The sequence below is a fragment of the Acomys minous genome (assembly GCF_964271855.1).
Source record: "Acomys minous genome assembly, chromosome: 13".
Taxonomy (NCBI): domain Eukaryota; kingdom Metazoa; phylum Chordata; class Mammalia; order Rodentia; family Muridae; genus Acomys; species Acomys minous.
The window spans coordinates 13,116,392-13,135,174 of NC_140495.1; the positions used below are offsets into that span (position 1 = coordinate 13,116,392).

The 18,783-nt window shown below is 51.6% G+C and overlaps 1 protein-coding gene and 1 long non-coding RNA gene across 2 annotated transcripts in view; one reads left to right on the top strand and one right to left on the bottom strand.

The window, feature by feature from the left end:
* The window catches only part of CCDC12 (coiled-coil domain containing 12), a 50,224-nt gene that overhangs the window by 15,451 nt on the left and 15,990 nt on the right, over window positions 1–18,783 (bottom strand). The gene's annotated exons all lie outside the window — the stretch shown is intronic.
* Window positions 10,135–14,387, top strand: LOC311581719. The gene is made up of 3 exons (XR_014773862.1): window positions 10,135–11,422; window positions 11,543–11,695; window positions 12,070–14,387. It is a non-coding gene; the product is annotated as an uncharacterized lncRNA (long non-coding RNA).

Sequence of the window (18,783 nt, forward strand, 5' to 3'; positions counted from 1 at the left end):
GGCTACACAGAGGGACCTTGTCTCAAAACTAAACTAAACAACACCCTCCATGATCCCAGCCCAGGCCATGAGGCAAGCAGGAAGAGCTGAAGGTCTTAGACATTGAGAATGGAGCTGGTCAGGGTTGACGGCCACCAGCCACCAGCCACCAGCCCTCTTATAGATCTGGATGGAACCATGAGCTGAGCTGAGGGGAGATAGGGGGAAGACAGTCACCAACAGCCAGGGCAGGATGAGAACGCAGGCCTCTTGGCATTCTTTCCAGCCCAGAGACCTCTGCACAAAGACCCGTTTGGATCCCTTCAGAAGTAAAGTAACTCAGGACCAGGCTTGGAACAAGACTCACTGCCCAGGTCTGTGATGTATTAAGGAAGGGAAAAAAGAACTCAATTAAACAGGTCTATGAGACATCCTTCTTTTAAATCTGGTTCTTAAATATCTTCTCCCCACCCCCTCTAAAAATCTGCGCCCCCCCCCTCCTTGTCTGTATGAACATTATGCCATAGTGTACTTGGAAGTCAGAGACCAACCTCCAGTGATCTGAGAGGTTAGGATAAACTTCAGGAATTGGTTTTCTTTCTCTACTATGTGGATCCAGGGCTTGAACTCAGGTTGAGAGACTTGGTGACAAACACTTGAGCCACTAAGCTCTCTTGCCAGCCCCTAAATCTGCTCATCTAAGCCCAGATACAGTATGCTTGTGGTCCAAGTATCCCCAGGACCACAACCCAAGGGCACTACAGGGGCTGCTCCTGCCTACTGCAGCAGGAAGTGCTCCTGGGTCCTCTGCTTCCCAGCATCACTGTGGCTGGACAAACTGACCACAGATATGTGTACACATGGGCAGGACCAAATGTACTGAGCCATGCCACAGGCCCAGGACTTGAACCAAGGCCTAGGACTGAGGCTTGCATGCCATGGCTGGCCCTCTAGAAGATGTCACGCTCACGTTGTTACTGGCAATGGACTCCTGTGGGTGTGGTGTTCTAAGAAGAAACCTGGCAGCTTCTACTTGCAACCTGTTGTGATGGCTGACATTAGATTTTAAGTAGTTGCCTGTACTTCCTCACCTCCGAAGTCCCACACACCACTGGACAGCTTCCTCCCTCTGCGGTGACATCTGCCCCATGTTACAGTCTCCTACTGCTCACCTTGGAGAGCCAAGGCAACGACAGACACTGCCACTTCTTGGCCATATGGCTATGGGGCCTGGCTCACGGAGCCTTCCACAATAGAACACATAGGAGACCCTCCTGCTCCAAGCCAACGCAGCCCAGTCTCATGAGGCAGGAGGGATGAACGGAGGGAGACTAGGCTGGCCTCAAACTCACTGAAATTCACCGCCTCGTTCATCTGAGTGCTAGGATTAAAAGCACACAGATATTCTGATAAAGAGACCCCTACCAACAGCAAATCCCAGAAGTGCTTGCCTCAAGGAAAGGGGCCGGTGACCTGTCCCCTGGGATGGTAGTGGTAAAGCAGGGAGCTCAGCCTTCCTATGGTAGGCTGGGAGGCTGAGCACCCACCACCCCGCCTCCACCAACCAGGAAGCTTCTCTCTGGAAGGGCTTTGCTCACAGAGGAGACAGGATCTATGTAGGAGGAACCCACTTCTGGGAGAGGTGCTTTGCCCACACCACACCCCTTCTTAACCAAGGGCAAGGTTAAACTCAGTCAGAGCCAGGCTGCCGCTGCCACCTCCAAGAGCCCCAGAAACACTCAAGTGCCTTGGCAAGGGCCAAGTTACTGATTAACACATAAGAAAACACTCACACGTATCCACGTGGCATTTTTAAAACCTCCTAACCATCTGGCAGGCAGGGGCAGCAGCTGTCTTCAGACAACCAGTTAAGACCCCCCCCCCCCATCTGGGATGCTGAGTGGAACAGAGAGCACAGGCAGTGGGCAGGCAGACACAGGTGGCAGGAGCAGGTGAGCAAATAAAAGGGACACAGGTGGGGTACAAGGCGTACTCTGGCCTCCCCATTAAAGAGTGACTCTCAGAGCCAGGAATGGTGGCGCACACCTTTAATTAGAGCACTTGGGAGGCAGAGGCAGGTAGATCTCTGAGTTTGAGGCCAGCCTGGTCTAAAAAGTGCATCCAGGATAGCCAGGGCTACACAGAGAAACTCTGTCTTCGGCGGGGAGGTGGGGCAGGGAGTGACTCTCAGGTAGGACAGCAAGCATTCCTGAGAAGGGCAATTGCTTTGCTTTGGGCCAATAGTGGCTTAGGTCACAGGCATAGCTTGCCCCACCCCACTCCACTCCCCTGCTGGTGATGCTGAGAATTCTCTGCCCCACCCCCACTGGCATAGGCTGCCTGAGAGACTCAGAGCTCAGAACGGAGGTATCACAGGAGTGTCCAACTTAGGTTCTCAGTTCAATAACATGGGGAACAGATAATTAAGAAATGGCTAGAGAGAAAGGAAAAATGAGAAGAGATGCCCGAAGTCACAGACCCTGTCCATGCTGACAGCACATCTGAATCATGGTCCTCCAGGCCTGGCCCAGAGTTCTCACCAAGATTAGAAGCGGCCTATAGAGCAGTATTGAGTTTCTAAAACTGACTCTGACCTCGGCCACCTTTCTTGTCTCCCCACATAGTTCAGGTGCAGCCACGTGTGCAGATGCAGCCATAGGCAGCCCAAGGCCAGGCTGAGGCACCAGTGGACGCCCGGCAAGACAAGAGGCTTAGGGGATCTCACGTGCAGACCCCCCTAAATCAAGCTTCATGTCCTCACCCTTGTCTCCACACTCCTCCCAAGTTTCCCTACTGCCCCCTTCCCTTTTACCGTTTTCCCCTCTAGATTTATTTATTTTATGTCTGTGCAACATGTGTGTGTGTCTAGTGCTCGTGGCCGTCAGAAGAAGGAGCCACATCCCCTGGAACTGGAGGTACAGATGGTGGTAAACCAGGTCCTCTGCAAGAACAAGTGCTCTTAACTGTGGAGCCATCTTTCTAGCCCCGCCCCCACTATGTATGTGCCTGCCTGCCTGTGTGTCTGTGCATCACAGTGCCTGATGTCCATGGAAGCCAGAAGAGGACACTAGATCCTCTAGGCCTGGAGTTTCAGACACTTGTGAGCGGCCATGTGGGTGCTGGGAATCGAACCCTGGTCTTCTGGAAGAGCAGCACATGCTCCTGAGCACGAGCCATCTCTCCAGCCCTTCTAGTCTCCATCCTCCCCCAGTTCCTCACAGCCAAGTCCCCAGCCGTTCTTTACCCTCACTAGAAAGAACTCTCTCCTCTAGAATTCAGTTTCTTAAACTGGGCATCAGGACTCCCTATGGGGCCACATAACTGAATGTGGAAGTCACGAAAAATTTAGCAAAACACACACTAACCAAGAGGCAATTTAAACTTAACACATTTATGAATTCAAGGTGTCTCTGGCAGTGCTCACCTGTGCTGCATGGAACTGCCTCGGTTCTGAACACACAGCTTGGACACTTTGTCCTGTTCGTACTATTACATCACAAGTGTCAATGGTGTCAAAAATACCCAGCCTTGGATTCAAGACAACTCTAGGTTATGAAATGAAGTGGGTTTGTTTTTTTGTTTTGTTTTGAGGGATTTTTCTTTTCTCCTCCTCCTCCTCCTCTTCTTCTTTTTTTCCTTTTTTCTTTTTGGTTTGTGAAGACAGGGTTTCTCTGCATAGCCTTGCCTGTCCTGAAACTTACTCTGTAGACTAGGCTGGCCAAGAACTACCCCACCCCCACCCCCGTGCTGGGATTAAAGGTGTGAGCCACCACAGCCCAGCCAGGTCTGGCTTTTTACATGGCATTGGGGATTGAACTGAGGTCTTTGTGCTTGTGCAGCAGCGAGTCACTGAGTGGCTCCTCTCCCTGCTGCTACACCTCTGAGGCTCTGCAGTGTACCCAAAGAAGCAAACCTGGGGAGGAAGGCTTTGCTGAGGGTTGTGGACATCTGGGAAACTAGCAAGGAGCTGTCAGAAGGGAGGCAACCCTTCAACTCAACTCTAGATGACTCACGGGACAGGGTAACAAGTGCTTAAAGCACATTCCCAGGAGTGGTGACTGTTTGGCAAAACTGTCATGGCCTGTAGGGCAGACCCACATGGCTGGCCCTGCTGAGACCTAAGGAGGTCAGGAGCTGGTGACAGGAGGTCAGGAGTGGGTGACAGGGTTTTCCTCAGGTGCTGCCTATACTGACGGCACTTGTGGGAAGAGGACATCAGAGTCAGGCGAGATGTCCACTCCCAGCCCAGACTTGCCCCAACCTGCTGCTACTTGTGGGTATGTGCCTGAAGGGTGGTTAAGGTTAAAGTGAGGGATGGGAACTGTGCCCAGGGCCAAGTGCCCCAAAGAGGAAGGATCTGAAACGAGTGGAGAAGGAACAAGGTCATCTCTCATGCTGAGATGGCCCAAGAACTGGGCTTTTTGCAGCCTGGGGAAGGCATACAGGTCCAGCTAGAGGAGAGGCATGCCAGGCTGCTGATGGACTGTCTCCCCACCCTTACCTCATTCCTGAAGCAGCTGGAGACCCAGCAAGAGCTCAGAGTGCAGACCACCTCTCAATGCACACAGACATGCCTCACCAGCCCACTACATTTCCACAGAGACCAGCCCTCTATGTACCAATACAGAAAACAAGGCCTTGGGCCAGCAGAATGGCTTCATGGGTAAAAGGTACTTATGGACAAACCTAGTACCCTAAGTTTGATCCTTGGTGAAGGAGAGAACAATCGCCAGGCATGCACATACCAACACCCCACCCCACACAGAAATGAAATCACCTTTAAAAGACCTTACAAAACAAGGCCTAAAGATCCTTCCCCTTCCATGCAAACAAAACCCTGAACACTGTAGTCCCCTAAGAGGAGAGTGTGAGCCTCTGCAGTTCTAATTCAAGGTCAGAGAACGGAAAAAGATGACGAGCAGTGCCCGAGGCAGGGGCAGGAAGAAGCTGGCAAAGCTGGTGGCGCCCACAACAGCACCCTGTTGCCTATCCTGGGAGCCAGGGCCACCTCAGAATGGGGTGGAGGGACTTCCTGTTGGGTGTGGTGGCCTGGGAGCCATGTTATGAGGGCATTTCCTGGGGTAGGGCAGCCACTGGCATCTGACTCACCCTGAAGATGGAGTGATAAGGCCTGGACTGAACACCACCATGCTTGGGCCAGAAACTGCTCTTTACTGACCAGACCAGAGGCTGGTGGAGAGAGCAGGGCGATCACAGCAAAGGTTCTGACTTTCCCAGGCAGACTGCTAGCTTGAGCTGTTGTGCTCCTCTTCCGGTCCCCAAATGCAAGCAGCCTGTGAGTTCTTGGGAAGGGACCTGCCTTGCCAGTCTGTACCCACAGGCCTGACACCTGCTACCCGTAGAGTGTGTGCGTTCTAGCTTACAGCCCAGTGGGAAACCAGGTTCTACTGTGTGGCCATGGGCAGGTCTGGCCTTGGTTTCCTCATCTCTGAAAACAAGGACAGTCAGGGTGACATCATCAAAGTATTACAAGAAGGAAATGATGAGGGAGAAAGGAAAAAGCTGCAGGGAGTGGGCAGGGAGCAGCTCGCAGAAGGGAAGGGAGGAGAGGGCTACAGGGCCTGACCGCTTGCATCTGCAAAGGTCACGGCGGGCTTTCATTCTCATGGGTCTTCCGTGATGCTCTCAGCAAACCTCTGAGCAGGGAGGGCACTGTCTGTCCTAATGCCTGCACCCACACAGTGGCTCAAAACTATCCCTAACTTGATTTCTAGGGGTTCAGGCACCCGCTTCGGGACTCCATATTGGCACCAGGCATACACATGGGTCTTCTGGGCCCTCATTCAGAGCTCAGTGTGGCATGGCTCCCTGGGGACCACTAGGCCAGAGGTGGGTCACAGTAGGAGCCACAGCTCCCCTGTGGGTATAGCTTAGTCTCTAGAGGCTTCGTGAACAGAGAAGGAAAGAACAAAAGCCTGGCAGCTGGGAGAGCAGCAAGAAGGCAGGAGATAAGTCCCAGTCTAAGAGCTGGAACTAGGCCGGAAGTCAGACAGGAAAGCTGCGGAGAGACCAGGAGGAGGCAGCAAGGCTGAGGATTCTGCTAGTGTCTCACCGGGAAATGAGGGCGCCTTGGACAGAGGTGGCAGTGCTAAGGGGACAAAGAGAAAGGGTGGCAGCTTTCAGGCAGACTAGAGCTGAGGCCTGAGGTGTGTGCAGAGGCTGAGGGGTCCATGCTGGCTAAAATGTCCTCAGCAGTAGACAAGAGAGGCCCTGGTTGCAGAGGAAAGGTGGGGCTAGGCCACTGTCCACTGAGACCGAGGCAGCAGCGCGCAGGGCAGCTCCTGCCGGCATCTCGTGACCTTGGCCCTGGGATCACTGATATCCTGTGTGTGGTGGAGGAACATGAGGCGCTGGCCTCAAGCCAAGTCAGCTCCTGTTCTTGACAGAAGTGCAGCCGGGCACCCTGCCACCAGAGCAAAGGAGGCGGCAGGTAACTCCCCTGCATATTTCCTTTATTAGTTCACAAACATTGACCAGATTCCTGGTGCTAGGAACTACACTGCATGCTGGGAGCCAAGGAGAAAAAGAACAAGTACCTGCAGAGGACTCAGGGTGATGGGGACTCTCACCTGGGGCACACAGGTCATGCTTTAGAAGGTACAGCTTTCTGGAGAAAAATCTGGACTCTTTTGGATTCTCAGAGGGCAGGGGTGGGGGTGGGGAGTGACACATGGACCCAGAAGGGGAGGGACAGTATCAACAGCATGACAAGACGGCAGTGGCTGTCTAAGTGGCTGGGGAGAGCCTCCCAAGTATACTTAACTTGTCCTGCCTGTTAAAATATGAATGGGAGAGGGCAGGGAGCCGAGAGAAGGCAGAACAGGGGAAAACTGGTACAGCTGAGTGAGCACAGGTCCCTCCCAGTGCCCAGGGCTTCACCCTCACCAGTGGCAGCAAGAAGTAGCCAACTAGAAGGTTAGGCAGAGGGCACAGCAAAAATCACAGCCCCCCTTTCCCTTTAAAGAGAGCCAGTGTAGACTAGTTCATCTGGGCAGCCAGTACTCTGAGAGGCTCTGAACCCCCACCTGGTTCTCCCTATTGGGAGTCCTGAGGTATACTGGAAGCCTACACCACAGGCTTGGACTGGGGGTGGTAGTGGTAAGGGGGCCAAATCCTGATATCAACCCTTACGTATTGCAGGACCCTTTGGGGACAGGTGGCCCTATAGCAGGGACACTTGAGGCTTAAGTAAGGGAACCTGGGTTCACTGCCCACTGCAACCCTCCTGCTTCATGATGCCCCCTGTGGGAGTGCTTACTATGTCTACTGGCATCTTGGCAAAGTCTAAACCCTGCTGTGTGACAGTGATGGGCCAGGCTCACGCCTGACTGTGACATCCTTCGAGGGAATGAGCCGTTCTTTCCCTCCCACCCACCAAAGCCCCTGCTCAAGAAAACTCAAGAAAGCTGAAGCCAGCTCAATCACTGAGGCTGCAACAGAGCTAAGTTTTGAGGACCCTGGTCCTGGAAATGGAAACTCACCCACACCTGTCATGGCCAAAACAACATACTCTTCCATTTGTCTTGGGGCTTTCCGTGTGTATGTGTGTGACAGTTACAGTTAGCAGAGGTTGGCAGACAACAGCAGCTGAGCCAATACTAAGTGGGCCACTGGGGAAGGTGAGAGACAGTCTGACATCTGAGCCTCCTAGCACTGCATATACGGAGAACTGAGGCGTGGCGATACCCAACTGTATGTCAGGCCTCCCACCTGTCCCACTGAGCAGGGCTCAAAGTGAGGGGCTGGGCTTCTTCTAGGTGTCTGTCTGCACATTAGGTCTTTCCATTTGCTCCTTGTCTCATCTTCTCTACACTCCTATCCAAAAGCTCTCCTTCTCTCATGCAGAACTAACCTCTCCTGCTTCTAAGAACTTATTACTATGTGCATGTTGAGTGCATGTATGTAGGCCAGAAGACACACCTCAGGAGAACTATCTGTTTCTCTTACCAACTAAGCTAAAGTGACTGGCCGGTAAGCCCCAGGAATCCTCCTGTTCCTGCGTCTTTGATCCTAGGACCCCAGGGAATCCTAGAATGGTTCTGGGGTCAAGCTTTGTTGCCCACCCTACATGGCAAGAACTTTAGTGACTGACTTCCCTGGCTTTGTATCCCAGGGTGCCCTTAAACTCTTTATGTAGCTGGGGGTGACCTTGAACTTCTGATCTTCCTGCCTCCATCTCCACTTCCTGAGTGCTGGGATTACAGGCCTGCACCGCCATGCCTGGTTTTATGCCCTTCTGGAAGTTGAACCTAGGGCTCTGTGAAAGTTAGGTAAGCTTCCAACTGAGGCACATCTTCCCCGCTTCTTGAGAAAATGATAGAGAGAAAACCTAAGTAGGCTCAATAAAACAAGAAGGTACCACATTAGGCTCCCCATGGTTAGGAGGAGAGCTCTGGCGAGAGCTGGACACAAACATTTATTTTTGTCTTATTTTTCCTACTTGTGAGTGACAACAGTATGCAAGCAACTTACTTAATTGAATGCTACTGACATTACTGAATGTAATCAATTTTATCCAATTAACCACTGCAAACTTTTTATAAGGTCAGCATTCCTTCCTGTTTTCATGGATGAGCAAATCAGTGGCACAGTGTAATTAAGTAACTCATCTAGAGTCACAAGGCCTGGGCTTGCCAGGACCCCAATGGGAGGGCGGCCTTCCAGCCTTGGCTGCTCCCTTCTCAATGTCTACTCTTTATTCTGGTTCAATTCCTGCCCCAGTCAGTCTCTCAGTCTCTGTCTGTCTGTCTGTCTCACCCACCCACCCTCCCTCCCTCCTTCCCTTTCTCTCTCTCTCTCTCTCTCTCTCTCTCTCTCTCTCTCTCTCTCTCTCTCACACACACACACACACACACACACACACGGATGCCATACATACATACATACATACTTACATGTCATTCAGCCTGCTGGGCATAGTCCAGAGGGCCAGCTGCTCAGTGAAACAGACACAGAATGTGAGGGCATAGCTGAGTCCCACACTACAGAGGCAAGGTCGCTGTCATGGTAATAGCATGCTTACAAATAGCTAAAATCTTGATGGGCTGGAGCTGACCAACACAACTGTGTGTAACCTTCTTCCAGCTTAATTCTGCTGTCAAACGTTTACCTTAAATAAAAAACACCCAGGGAGCCAGGCGTGGTGGCGCATACCTTTAATCCCAGCACTCAGGAGGCAGAGGCACGTGGGTCCCTGTGCGTTTAAGGCCAGCCTGGTCTACAAAGTGAGTCCACGACAGCCAGGGATACACACAGAGAAATCCTGTCTCAAAAAACCAGAAGCCAAAAGAAAAGAAAAGAAAACAACAAAAAAGCCGGGCGTGGTGGCGCACGCCTTTAATCCCAGCACTCGGGAGGCAGAGGCAGGCGGATCGCTGTGAGTTCAAGGCCAGCCTGGTCTACAAAGCGAGTCTAGGACAGCCAAGGCTACACAGAGAAACCTTGTCTCAAAAAAACACCCAGAGAATCCAGCTGCAAGGAGCTCACTATCTTGGCCACACTAACCCTAATCGTTTCCTGACAGTGAATGGTGGACAGACCCCAAAAAGCCTAGCCAGTATCTTAGGACCTTTTGCAAGTTCAACAGTACCTCACCCGAAGCATTGCTGGGGCACAGAGAGAGGGCTCGCCGAGGCCCCTTTGTAGCCTGGACTATACACAGGAGCAGACCCAGCAGCCACATCACAGGCCTGGCCCCCTAAATTAGCAGGAACACCTCCATTATGCAGGACTAAAATGTTCAGCTAAGATGCTAACTGATGCTAAACAGTGAGGTCATTTCTCCCACTTCCCACCTGGCCTCACTTCTCAGGAGGGAGGTGAGGGCCATCTCCCCAGTCCTCACCACCCTGGGATGCTGTGCAAATAATAAGCAAGGACCCAGAAACCTCGTGGCCCTGCAGATGACACCTTCCACCTCCCACACATCTGAGCCAGCTCTGCCTGATTACACATCTCTGGGTCCTCCCAAACAGTTCCTTGACAGCTCTCACTCTTGTCGGACAACAGAGGCACCAATGTCATCAGCATCTATGACCCGGGCACAATCAACTGTTGAAGTAGGGTGCATAAAAGGATGCACGCAGTAAAGACTAGAGCCCATTTCACAAGGTGCCCTTGACTTCCACACACATGAAGAAGGACAAGTCCCCTTCTAAATAATAAACCTTTTTGTTTAAACAGGCAGATCTTTGTGAGTTCGAAGCCAGTCTAGTCTACAGAGTTCCAGGACAGCCAAGATAACATAGAGAAACCCTGTCTCAGAGGGAAAAAAATCATGATCATCCTCAGCTTCAAGAGACCCTGTCTCAAAACAAAATTAAAAGAAACAAACAAAACACAGGGCATGACGGCTCAGGAGGTAAAAAGAATTTGCCTCACAAGCCTAGTGGCCTGAGTCCAATCCCATGGACCACAAGATCCCTGCAGCAGAGAACTGACTTTTTCCTTTGTTTTTCAAGACAGGGTTTCTCCGTGTTGCCCCACCTGTCCTGAAACTTACTCTGTAGACCAGGCTGTCCTCGAACTCACAGATCCGCCTGCCTCTGCCTCCCGAGTTCTGGGATTAAAGGTGAGCCCCACCACTGCTCGGTAAGAACTGACTTTCTTAAATAGGTTGACCTCTAACCTCACCCCCACCGGCCAATGCCACAGCTAGGACATTAGGGCTTTTGGTGTCCATCTTCTTCAAAGTCTAGCCCCAACAGTCCCCCAGTTTTATTCCCTATGGGCCACTGACACAGCTGTGTAAGACTGTGGCAGTCCCACTGTCTGCCTCCGTGGGCAGTTCCTCCTGCTAGATATCACCAAAAGATTACAGGGCACACCAAGACCAAGTTCTCAGCACAAAGGAGATTTGCCCCAGAGGGACAAAGGACAGGGAATAAGAGACAATGACCAAAGGAGATAGATGTCAAGGGAGAAGGGGAAGGGAACGAGAGAGGGCACAGGGGTATTTGTCACACAGGGATAGGACAGCCTCTGGAGAAAAGGGGACATGGCCATAGGCAAATGGTGGTTTATAAAGGGAAAAGAAGAAACCTGTGTTAGGATGAGGTGTTTAATTTTAATTGGGCATGTTAATTAGGTGAGCCAAAAGGGGGCTTTTGATTGCTGGACTTCAGTACTTTGATAGCTGGACCTTGGTGGTCAGCGTCAGGAGGAGGAAGTGGCCAAATAAGGGGCTGGACCTTGGTGGCTAGCTTTAGGAATGTGATCTAACAGCTTAGCTTAGCAAGGAGGAGGGCATTGGGAGGGCAAGAGCCATGTTTGCCAGGCTCGGGCTGACTAGAGCCCTTCAGTGACTTTGGCCTGCAGGATTTTAAACAAGCACTGGACTGTCCAAAAGGCAAGTCTGCTTTTCCCTAAGAAAAATCTCAATCCAGCTGACTCCCAAAGCCATGTGCCTGAGCCATGTCCTCAGGTAAGGGTGAAAGAAGCTGAAGTGAATGGACTGTGCCCTCAGGGAGCTGGGGGCAGGTCAGGAGAGCTAAGTGAGGGCTGAGGCCCTCAACCCCCCCCTCACCTCACCCCACCCCGCCAGGAGCCCAAGGGGACACCTCAAGGAACAGGAACGATGAGACTGAACCCAGGCAGAGGGAACAGGACAACGTTCAACGGTACAGGAGCAGTGGGAAGGTCCTGCTGGACAGGATGCAGAAGCCAGCTAAGAGGGAAGACAGGCGGTGGCAACAATGTAAGCACTGGTATTTACTAAGAGCATTTAACAAGAGCTAGGAAGGAAAGGTCACTGGGTGAAGCCACTTAAATAACAAGATCAATGTGGGTCAGGAGAGCCACTCAAGGATAGCAGGAGGTCTCTCCGAGTCTGTCTGGTCCCTTGTAACTGGGCAGTGCCACATACTGCTGGCACATCTGCTCACACTTTGTCTCTGGACGCACCAGGCTCTCTAGACCCTGTCCATACCTGGGATCCGGTATTATCCCATCCCATCCCAACAGCCCGTGTCAGGACAACTAAGGCACTAGTAGTTAACTCAGCTCACAGCAAATAAAAGCTGGGCCGGCCTGATTATTGATGCTTTCTGACTGCACGCATCACACTTTCAGAATTCTCAAAGTGCTGCAGCTTGAGTGTCTTCCTGTATAACAGCAAGAGAGTTACATCCACAGCCCATTCTTAGACCAAGAGAAAAGAAAACCACCAACTTGTGGTGCTGCAAAGAAGAACTGAACCCAGTATCCAGGAAAACCTGTGATTAACAGCACCTACCCAATTAGAAGCTCCCAGGCGAGACCTGAGGACCAGCTTGCTTACTGGCCCACCTACCTGAATTCACCTAACTCTAGCACACAGACTGGCTGAGAGCCCAAGTCAGAGCACATCCCCCCTCAAGCTGAGCCAGAGGAGGAAGCGGACAACTGTTTGAGGGTTACTGTGGTCACCACAGTGGGCTCTGGACACAGAGCAGGCAGGACGAGGAGAGAGAGAGAGAAACCACTCGAGTGATGTAATGTCTCAAGGGCTACAGAGGGTTCAAATGAAGTACACAGCAAGAGGAGTGCAGAAACCAGGCTAGAGCGAGTCTCATGCCTGTCTACCTTATTGTGTCCCTTGGAGCAGAGAGGAAAGGAATGACCCAGTGGACACGACAGAGACCTAGTGTCCCACACTCTTTCCTTGCACAGCTTGCAGATCTGGCCCTGCTGATCCTCTATACCACACAATACTGGGAAGTGGAAATGATACCCGGCAGAGGGAGGGTGTAGACATCTCCCTGATGGCAAGAAAATGGATCCCAGATTGATTCCAAAGAGTTGAAATGGTGGCCAGTATCCTAGCACTTAGAAGGTGGAGGCAGGAGGCTCAGGAGGTCAGGTCATCCTCAGTGTACTGAGGTAGAGGCTAACCTGGGCTACTAAAAGCACTGGGATTTCAGACACGCATGGCATCTCTCTCTCTCTCTCTCTCTCTCTCTCTCTCTCTCTGATTTTTTGGCAGCTCTCTTTTTAAACACTTGCTGGAGCTGGAAAGATGGCTCAGTGGTTAGAGTACACACTGCTTCCAAGGACCTGAATCTGGTTCTCAGCACCATATCAGCCTATAATAACAGCTCTGGGGGAACTGATGCCCTTTTTGGTTTTAAAGGGCAATTGCAGTCACATGAACATACCCCACACACAACCACAGGAGAATGCCCTTAACTAAAAAATAAAAAACTGAAGCAGAGGCAGGCAGATTACTGTGACATCAAGTTTGAGGCCAGCCTGGTCTTCTAGTGAGTTCCAGATTAGCTAAGAAGACACCCTCCAACCCCCCCTTTTTTTTTTTTAAAGATAAGGTCTCACTCACTCTGTAGCCCTAGTTAGCCTGGAACTCATTCTGTAGACCAAGCTAGTCTTGAACTCAGAGAACTCTGCCTGCATCTGTCTCTTGAACGCTGGGTTAAAGGCAAATGCCACCACAGCCAATAAAATAGATCTTTAAACAAATATACACAATATTTGGTTCTCATTTAAAATCAACCAGCATTGATTTGTTGCTTGTTTTTTGTTTGGTTTTTCAAGACAGGGTTTCTTTGTGTAGCCTTGGCTGCCCTAGACTCAATTTGTAGACCAGGCTGGACTCGAACTCACAGCAATCCACCTGCCTCTGCCTCCCAAGTGCTGGGTTTAAAGGCGTGAACTACCACACCCAGCTTGATTTCTGTTGCTTGGAATGAAGTGTTTTGGCTACATATGGCCACTGACAGCTGTGACCTAATGAAGTGTATACGGTGAAAGGGCCTTGTTTTCCACAGTGATGTGGGAAGGCCACAGTTCTGTGTCCAAAGCCAACTCTACACGTGGAGGCCACTGTGCTAGGAGTTCACGGTGCAGTGTTCTGTGACCCCGGTTGCTCTCCATGTTTGACTACCACAAAGGCCCCTCACTGATATAAGCTAAGACCCTCCTGTAGCCTGCAGGTCATCATCCCAACCCCTCCGTTCTAACACAGAACCATGTACAAAACAGGCCACGACACTGGGCATCAGAGTTTCTGAGACTGTCTGGAGATTAGGGGGCTTGGGGTGACGCATGGATCCCTGTATCAGCCACCTCTGCTGGGACACTTGTGCTCCAGCCACGTAGCTAGCTAGGTCAGCAAAAGCAACCCTGTGGCCAGTGGGACGACAGACCCTGCAGCCACAACCCTCTCAGAATCCAGAGTTTAAAAAGCAAAATTCATATCAATTTCCAGACAAGTCAGAGGCTGCGGAGCAGGGGAGTGCGCCTGAGCTCCTAGGAGACGGCAAGCTATTTTAACCTCGGGTCTGATCATCTGCTTCTCAGTGTCACAGTCTGAGACAGGAAGACAGCTGTCTCCTCTTTGGTGTGATCTACAAGTGATAAAATCCTAATTAAAGCCACTGAAGCACAAGTCAGAACTGGCACATTTATTTGCGGGGGACTACTTAATGAGGCCTGTAATCCTCACCTAATCCGTGTGCACGGCTGAGAGGGCGAGAAAGCCAGGCCAGGCCACAAGAGGACCAGATGCAGTTCTGTCTACTGTGGGGCCTCGGGTGAGGTTCTGGTTTTTCAGAGTTGCAATATCTCCAACTGCCAAATGACAACAACCTTTGAAGGAAGGAAATGTGAGGCACGTCTGTACCCTGTGGCCAGCACAGAACCAGTCATCAAAGGAAGAGGCAGCAATCCCCAGAGATGGACACAGCAGAGCCGGCACGCGCCTATGTCTTCAGAGTGGCACCCTCCTGGGCTTGTCCCGAGGTCACCTAACAAAGCTCTCCACTTAAGGCCAGGCTCAGTGGCACACACCTGTAATCTCAGCAGGCAGAAGGGCCAAGAATTCAAGGTTTAAGGCCAAGCAGGAAGTCATTCAGTCTCCACCAAAAAAAGGCTGGTGGGCAAAGGTGCTTATAGCAGGCCTGCTTAATCCTGTCGGATGGGTGAAAGAACCAAACCCTGCAGGTTGCCCACTGGTATGCGCATGTCCACACACAAACACACACTAAAACGCAACCCCTTGAAGTATCCCAGCATGCACCCCTCATCCCTTCAGTGTCACAAGGAGAAGGACCTGCCCTTATCCTGAAGACGACACAGACTCTAGCTGGATACCGAGAACCTGAGTGAAAGCCAGGAAAAGCTAGTCAGAATATGCAAGAGACACTGAGGTTAGAGGGGACATCCTGAATCTAGAGGCTTCCACTCCACCTGCCCAGCTCTTACCCTTCCTCAGCCTAAAGTCCTTCCTCCTCTTCCATGCCTTCCACTCAGCGCCTCAAGCGTCTCTAGTCCCGGCCAGGTAAAGCTGTGAGTTACTCAGCCTGGGACAAGGACCCCAGAAGAGGACGAGAGCTGTAAACTAATTAATGAGAAAAGGTGGGGTACATGCACCCACACTGGGTCAGAAGCTTCCACCTCCATGTGATGGTTGCATGTAAGTAGCATTCTCCCTCCAGCAGGCTGACAGCTTCTGCACCCCTCCACAGCACTGGGTAGTGTACTAGTGTGTGGGGCTCAGGCTGCACCTGCTTCAAGTAAGGGTTACCGTCTCTGACCTTCTCTCTCTCTCTCTCTCTCTCTCTCTCTCTCTCTCTCTCTCTCTCTCTCTCTCTCTCTCACACACACACACACACACACACACACACACACACTGGCGCAGTGCACAGAGGCATTCAACAGTAAACATGATGCCATCCCTCACACCCACACTGGCAGTGAGCCTTAGGAGAGTGACCTCACATACACTCACTTTCACTTCCTGTGGAGAAAGGACCTGCCTATCACAGTTCTAGGGCCCAGGACAGGAAAGCTTGGCCAGGTGTGAGGAATCCCACCACTGCCCTGCCCTGCCCTGCCAACTCTGAGGGCTGCAGGGGGTATTCGAAGGACACGTGCGCTCTGGTCGATCCACAGCATTTTCTCTTTAAACGAACAGCTCTCTGAAGCCTGGATCAGAAGAGGCTTGGGGTGTAGCTATTATTCCCCCAGGGGCTTGGTCACCAAAACAGTTGTTTTTCTTCCTTGAATTATTTCAAGAGTACAAGACGTTGCTTCCCTCCAAAACAGAACGGAGAGAGGCGGGGGCAGTGGGATCAAAGGTGAGGCTCCGAGGTGGGGAGGAGAGTCCCACAAAATGGACACATCAAGCCCTGACCACCAGGCCCAGCCCTCTCAGTCACTTAGGGAGGAGTGGTGGAGCTGGAGGAATGCTGACAGTATCCATAGGGATTTGTGGAGAGTTTGAAAGTGCAGGTGTGGCCTTAGGGATGCCTGGGGATATTTGGGGTGAACGAGTGAGGTGGGGGAGGTGCTGAGTGAGAAGGTATGTGTGTGTCGTGGCGGCTGGGAAAGTGAAGGTACAAGATGCACTGCACGTGGGGGGAGGCGTGGAGTACACACGCTGTATGTTCACACGTACTTGAATTAAAAATGAGCTGGGAGCATGGGGGTCACAGCTGCTTGTTGTGGGAAGGTACCCTTCAGAAGCCCAAGATGCTACATGGAACGCCTTCCTGGAAATGGTAAATTAACTCATGAACTGCATTTCAGGTTTGGAGGCAAGATCGCTCGTACCCCAGGCTGGCCTCCAGTCAGCTCTGCAGCTGAGGATGACCCAAGGACTCCTGGTCCTCCTGCCCCCACCCCCGCCATGAGTGCTGTGATTACAGGCATGCTCCAGGACCTTTGTCAGGCAGTGCTGAGGAAAGAGCCTGGGTCTGCATGTTAGGCAAGCGCTCTGCCAACTGAGCGGCAGTCTGAGCCTATACTTGCGTTCCCAGTGCCTGGTCAGATATCAACGGCATCATGATCCAGAGCTCTGCAGGCATCAATAGAAAGCTACTGACCACTGAAAACACTCCACCCAGGAGGGGCATGCGGCACATGACTGTAATCCCAGCATTTCGGAGGCTACAGTAAATGGATTTCAAGTTCAAGGCTAGACTTGGCTATGAGATGAAACTATCAAGAAACTAAAACAAAACAAAACAAAACAAACAAACAAAAAAAAAACCGAGCCAACACACACAAGCAAACAAAACCCAATTGCTAACTTAAAATTAGCACCAAATCAATGGCATGCACAAGGGAAGGAAAACACAATAATCGCCCCAAAACTTTGATCTCTACTTCACACCATAGAAAAATAAATTAATTCTGGATAGACTGGCCATCTAAAGGTGAAAGGCACAACAATACGATGTAAGAAAATATCATCACAACCTGGCTGTATTCATACGGCCATAAGAGATCCACACATGAGGTGTTGTGAGGAATTTAATATATGGGACTACTTTAAAATGAGAACTTTTTCATTTAAAAACAAAATGCAACTAAAGAGCCAGGGAGAAAGCTGAGCTGGTAAGTGCTTCCCATGCAGGCACGAGGACCTGACTTAAGCCAGCAGGTCACACCTGTCATCCCAGTCCTGAGAAGGTGGAGGCAGGCGGGCCCTTGGAGCTAACTGGCCAGCTATGTTAGTCAGCAAGCTCCAGGTCCCAACGAGAGACTCTGCTTCAAGAACACTCAAAGCTGACCTCTGGCTGCACGCAAACACACACTTGCAATTGACACCTGAGAAACTGGGGCTGCGGGTCGAGCTCAGCTGGTAGTGCTTGCCTAGCACACAAAGCAAGGCCATGAGTCTGAACCCTAGCACTTCATAACCTGGGTATGTTGGTCCACCACCTGTAAGCCCAGAACTCAGGAGTTGGGAGGCAGGAGGATTAGAAATCCAAGGTCATCTTTAGGATTCAGAGGAGGCAACCTAGATCACAAGAAATTTATCTCCACTCCCACCCCTACACAGACATGGCGGCTCATGCAGGAGGATCAGCTTGATTGTTAGGCCAGCCTGGGCCATACGGTGAGTTCAAGGTGAGGTGGAACTACCCAAGACCCATCTTGCTGTCCATGCCCCTGAAGGAATAAATAAGCTACTAAACTCCCAACAGTTCACATATACTGATGGACGAAAAGCCAAGATATAAAGGAACATATGAGGCCCAGGCAAGCCGGGGCCAGGCCTTAGGGCATCGCCTCAGTATGGTCCTACCTCTCTTGAGAGGGCCAGTGGTCTTACAGGCTCCGGCTGGCAAGGCTTTCCCAGGTGGAAAGGACACTTGCTTCCTAGTGGGGCTCTGACCTCTGAGCTACACCGAACCTTGAGAGCCTGGGCACTTCTCCCATATACTCTCTGAAAACACTCAAGGGCCAAGCCCTACCACCATGTCCTGCCAAAATCCATCCGCAGTCAGTCCTCACCTGACTCTGTGGCCCCCAAGTATGCACTGATCCTCTCTCTGACCCCCCTGCCTCCATCTCCCCAGTGCTGGGACTAAGGAGTGGACGGCCACACCTGGTTTATGTAGAACCTCAAACTGCACTGAAGACTTGGTTCCTTCTAGGCAAGTGCTCTCCCAGCTGAGCTACCACGCCAGCCTTCCAGGACCTGTTCTGCCCCCCACTAAGCTGAGCTAGTTCTTGCTCATCCTGAGATGCTCCGTCCTTGGCCCACACCCACTCCTGCCTCTGAGGCAGAGGGATCTTTGAAGCCCAGAAGCAGCGTGCAATCTCTCCTACCACATAGCCAGTCGCCCTGAGTTTCTGCCAGTATCATCTTCCCTGCTGACAGGCTGTCTACAGCCCTCACAGAAACCCTTGAGGTGGGAAGTCTGTCTGGTTTGCACTGTAAAGCAGCCCCAAGGCCTAGTACGAAGCTGGTAGTGGCTGCTGTGAGAATGGGTGGCTACTACTCCAAAGAAAGCCGCCATCTGACTTCCAATAGCCCAACGCCAGGGACTCTATCAGAGT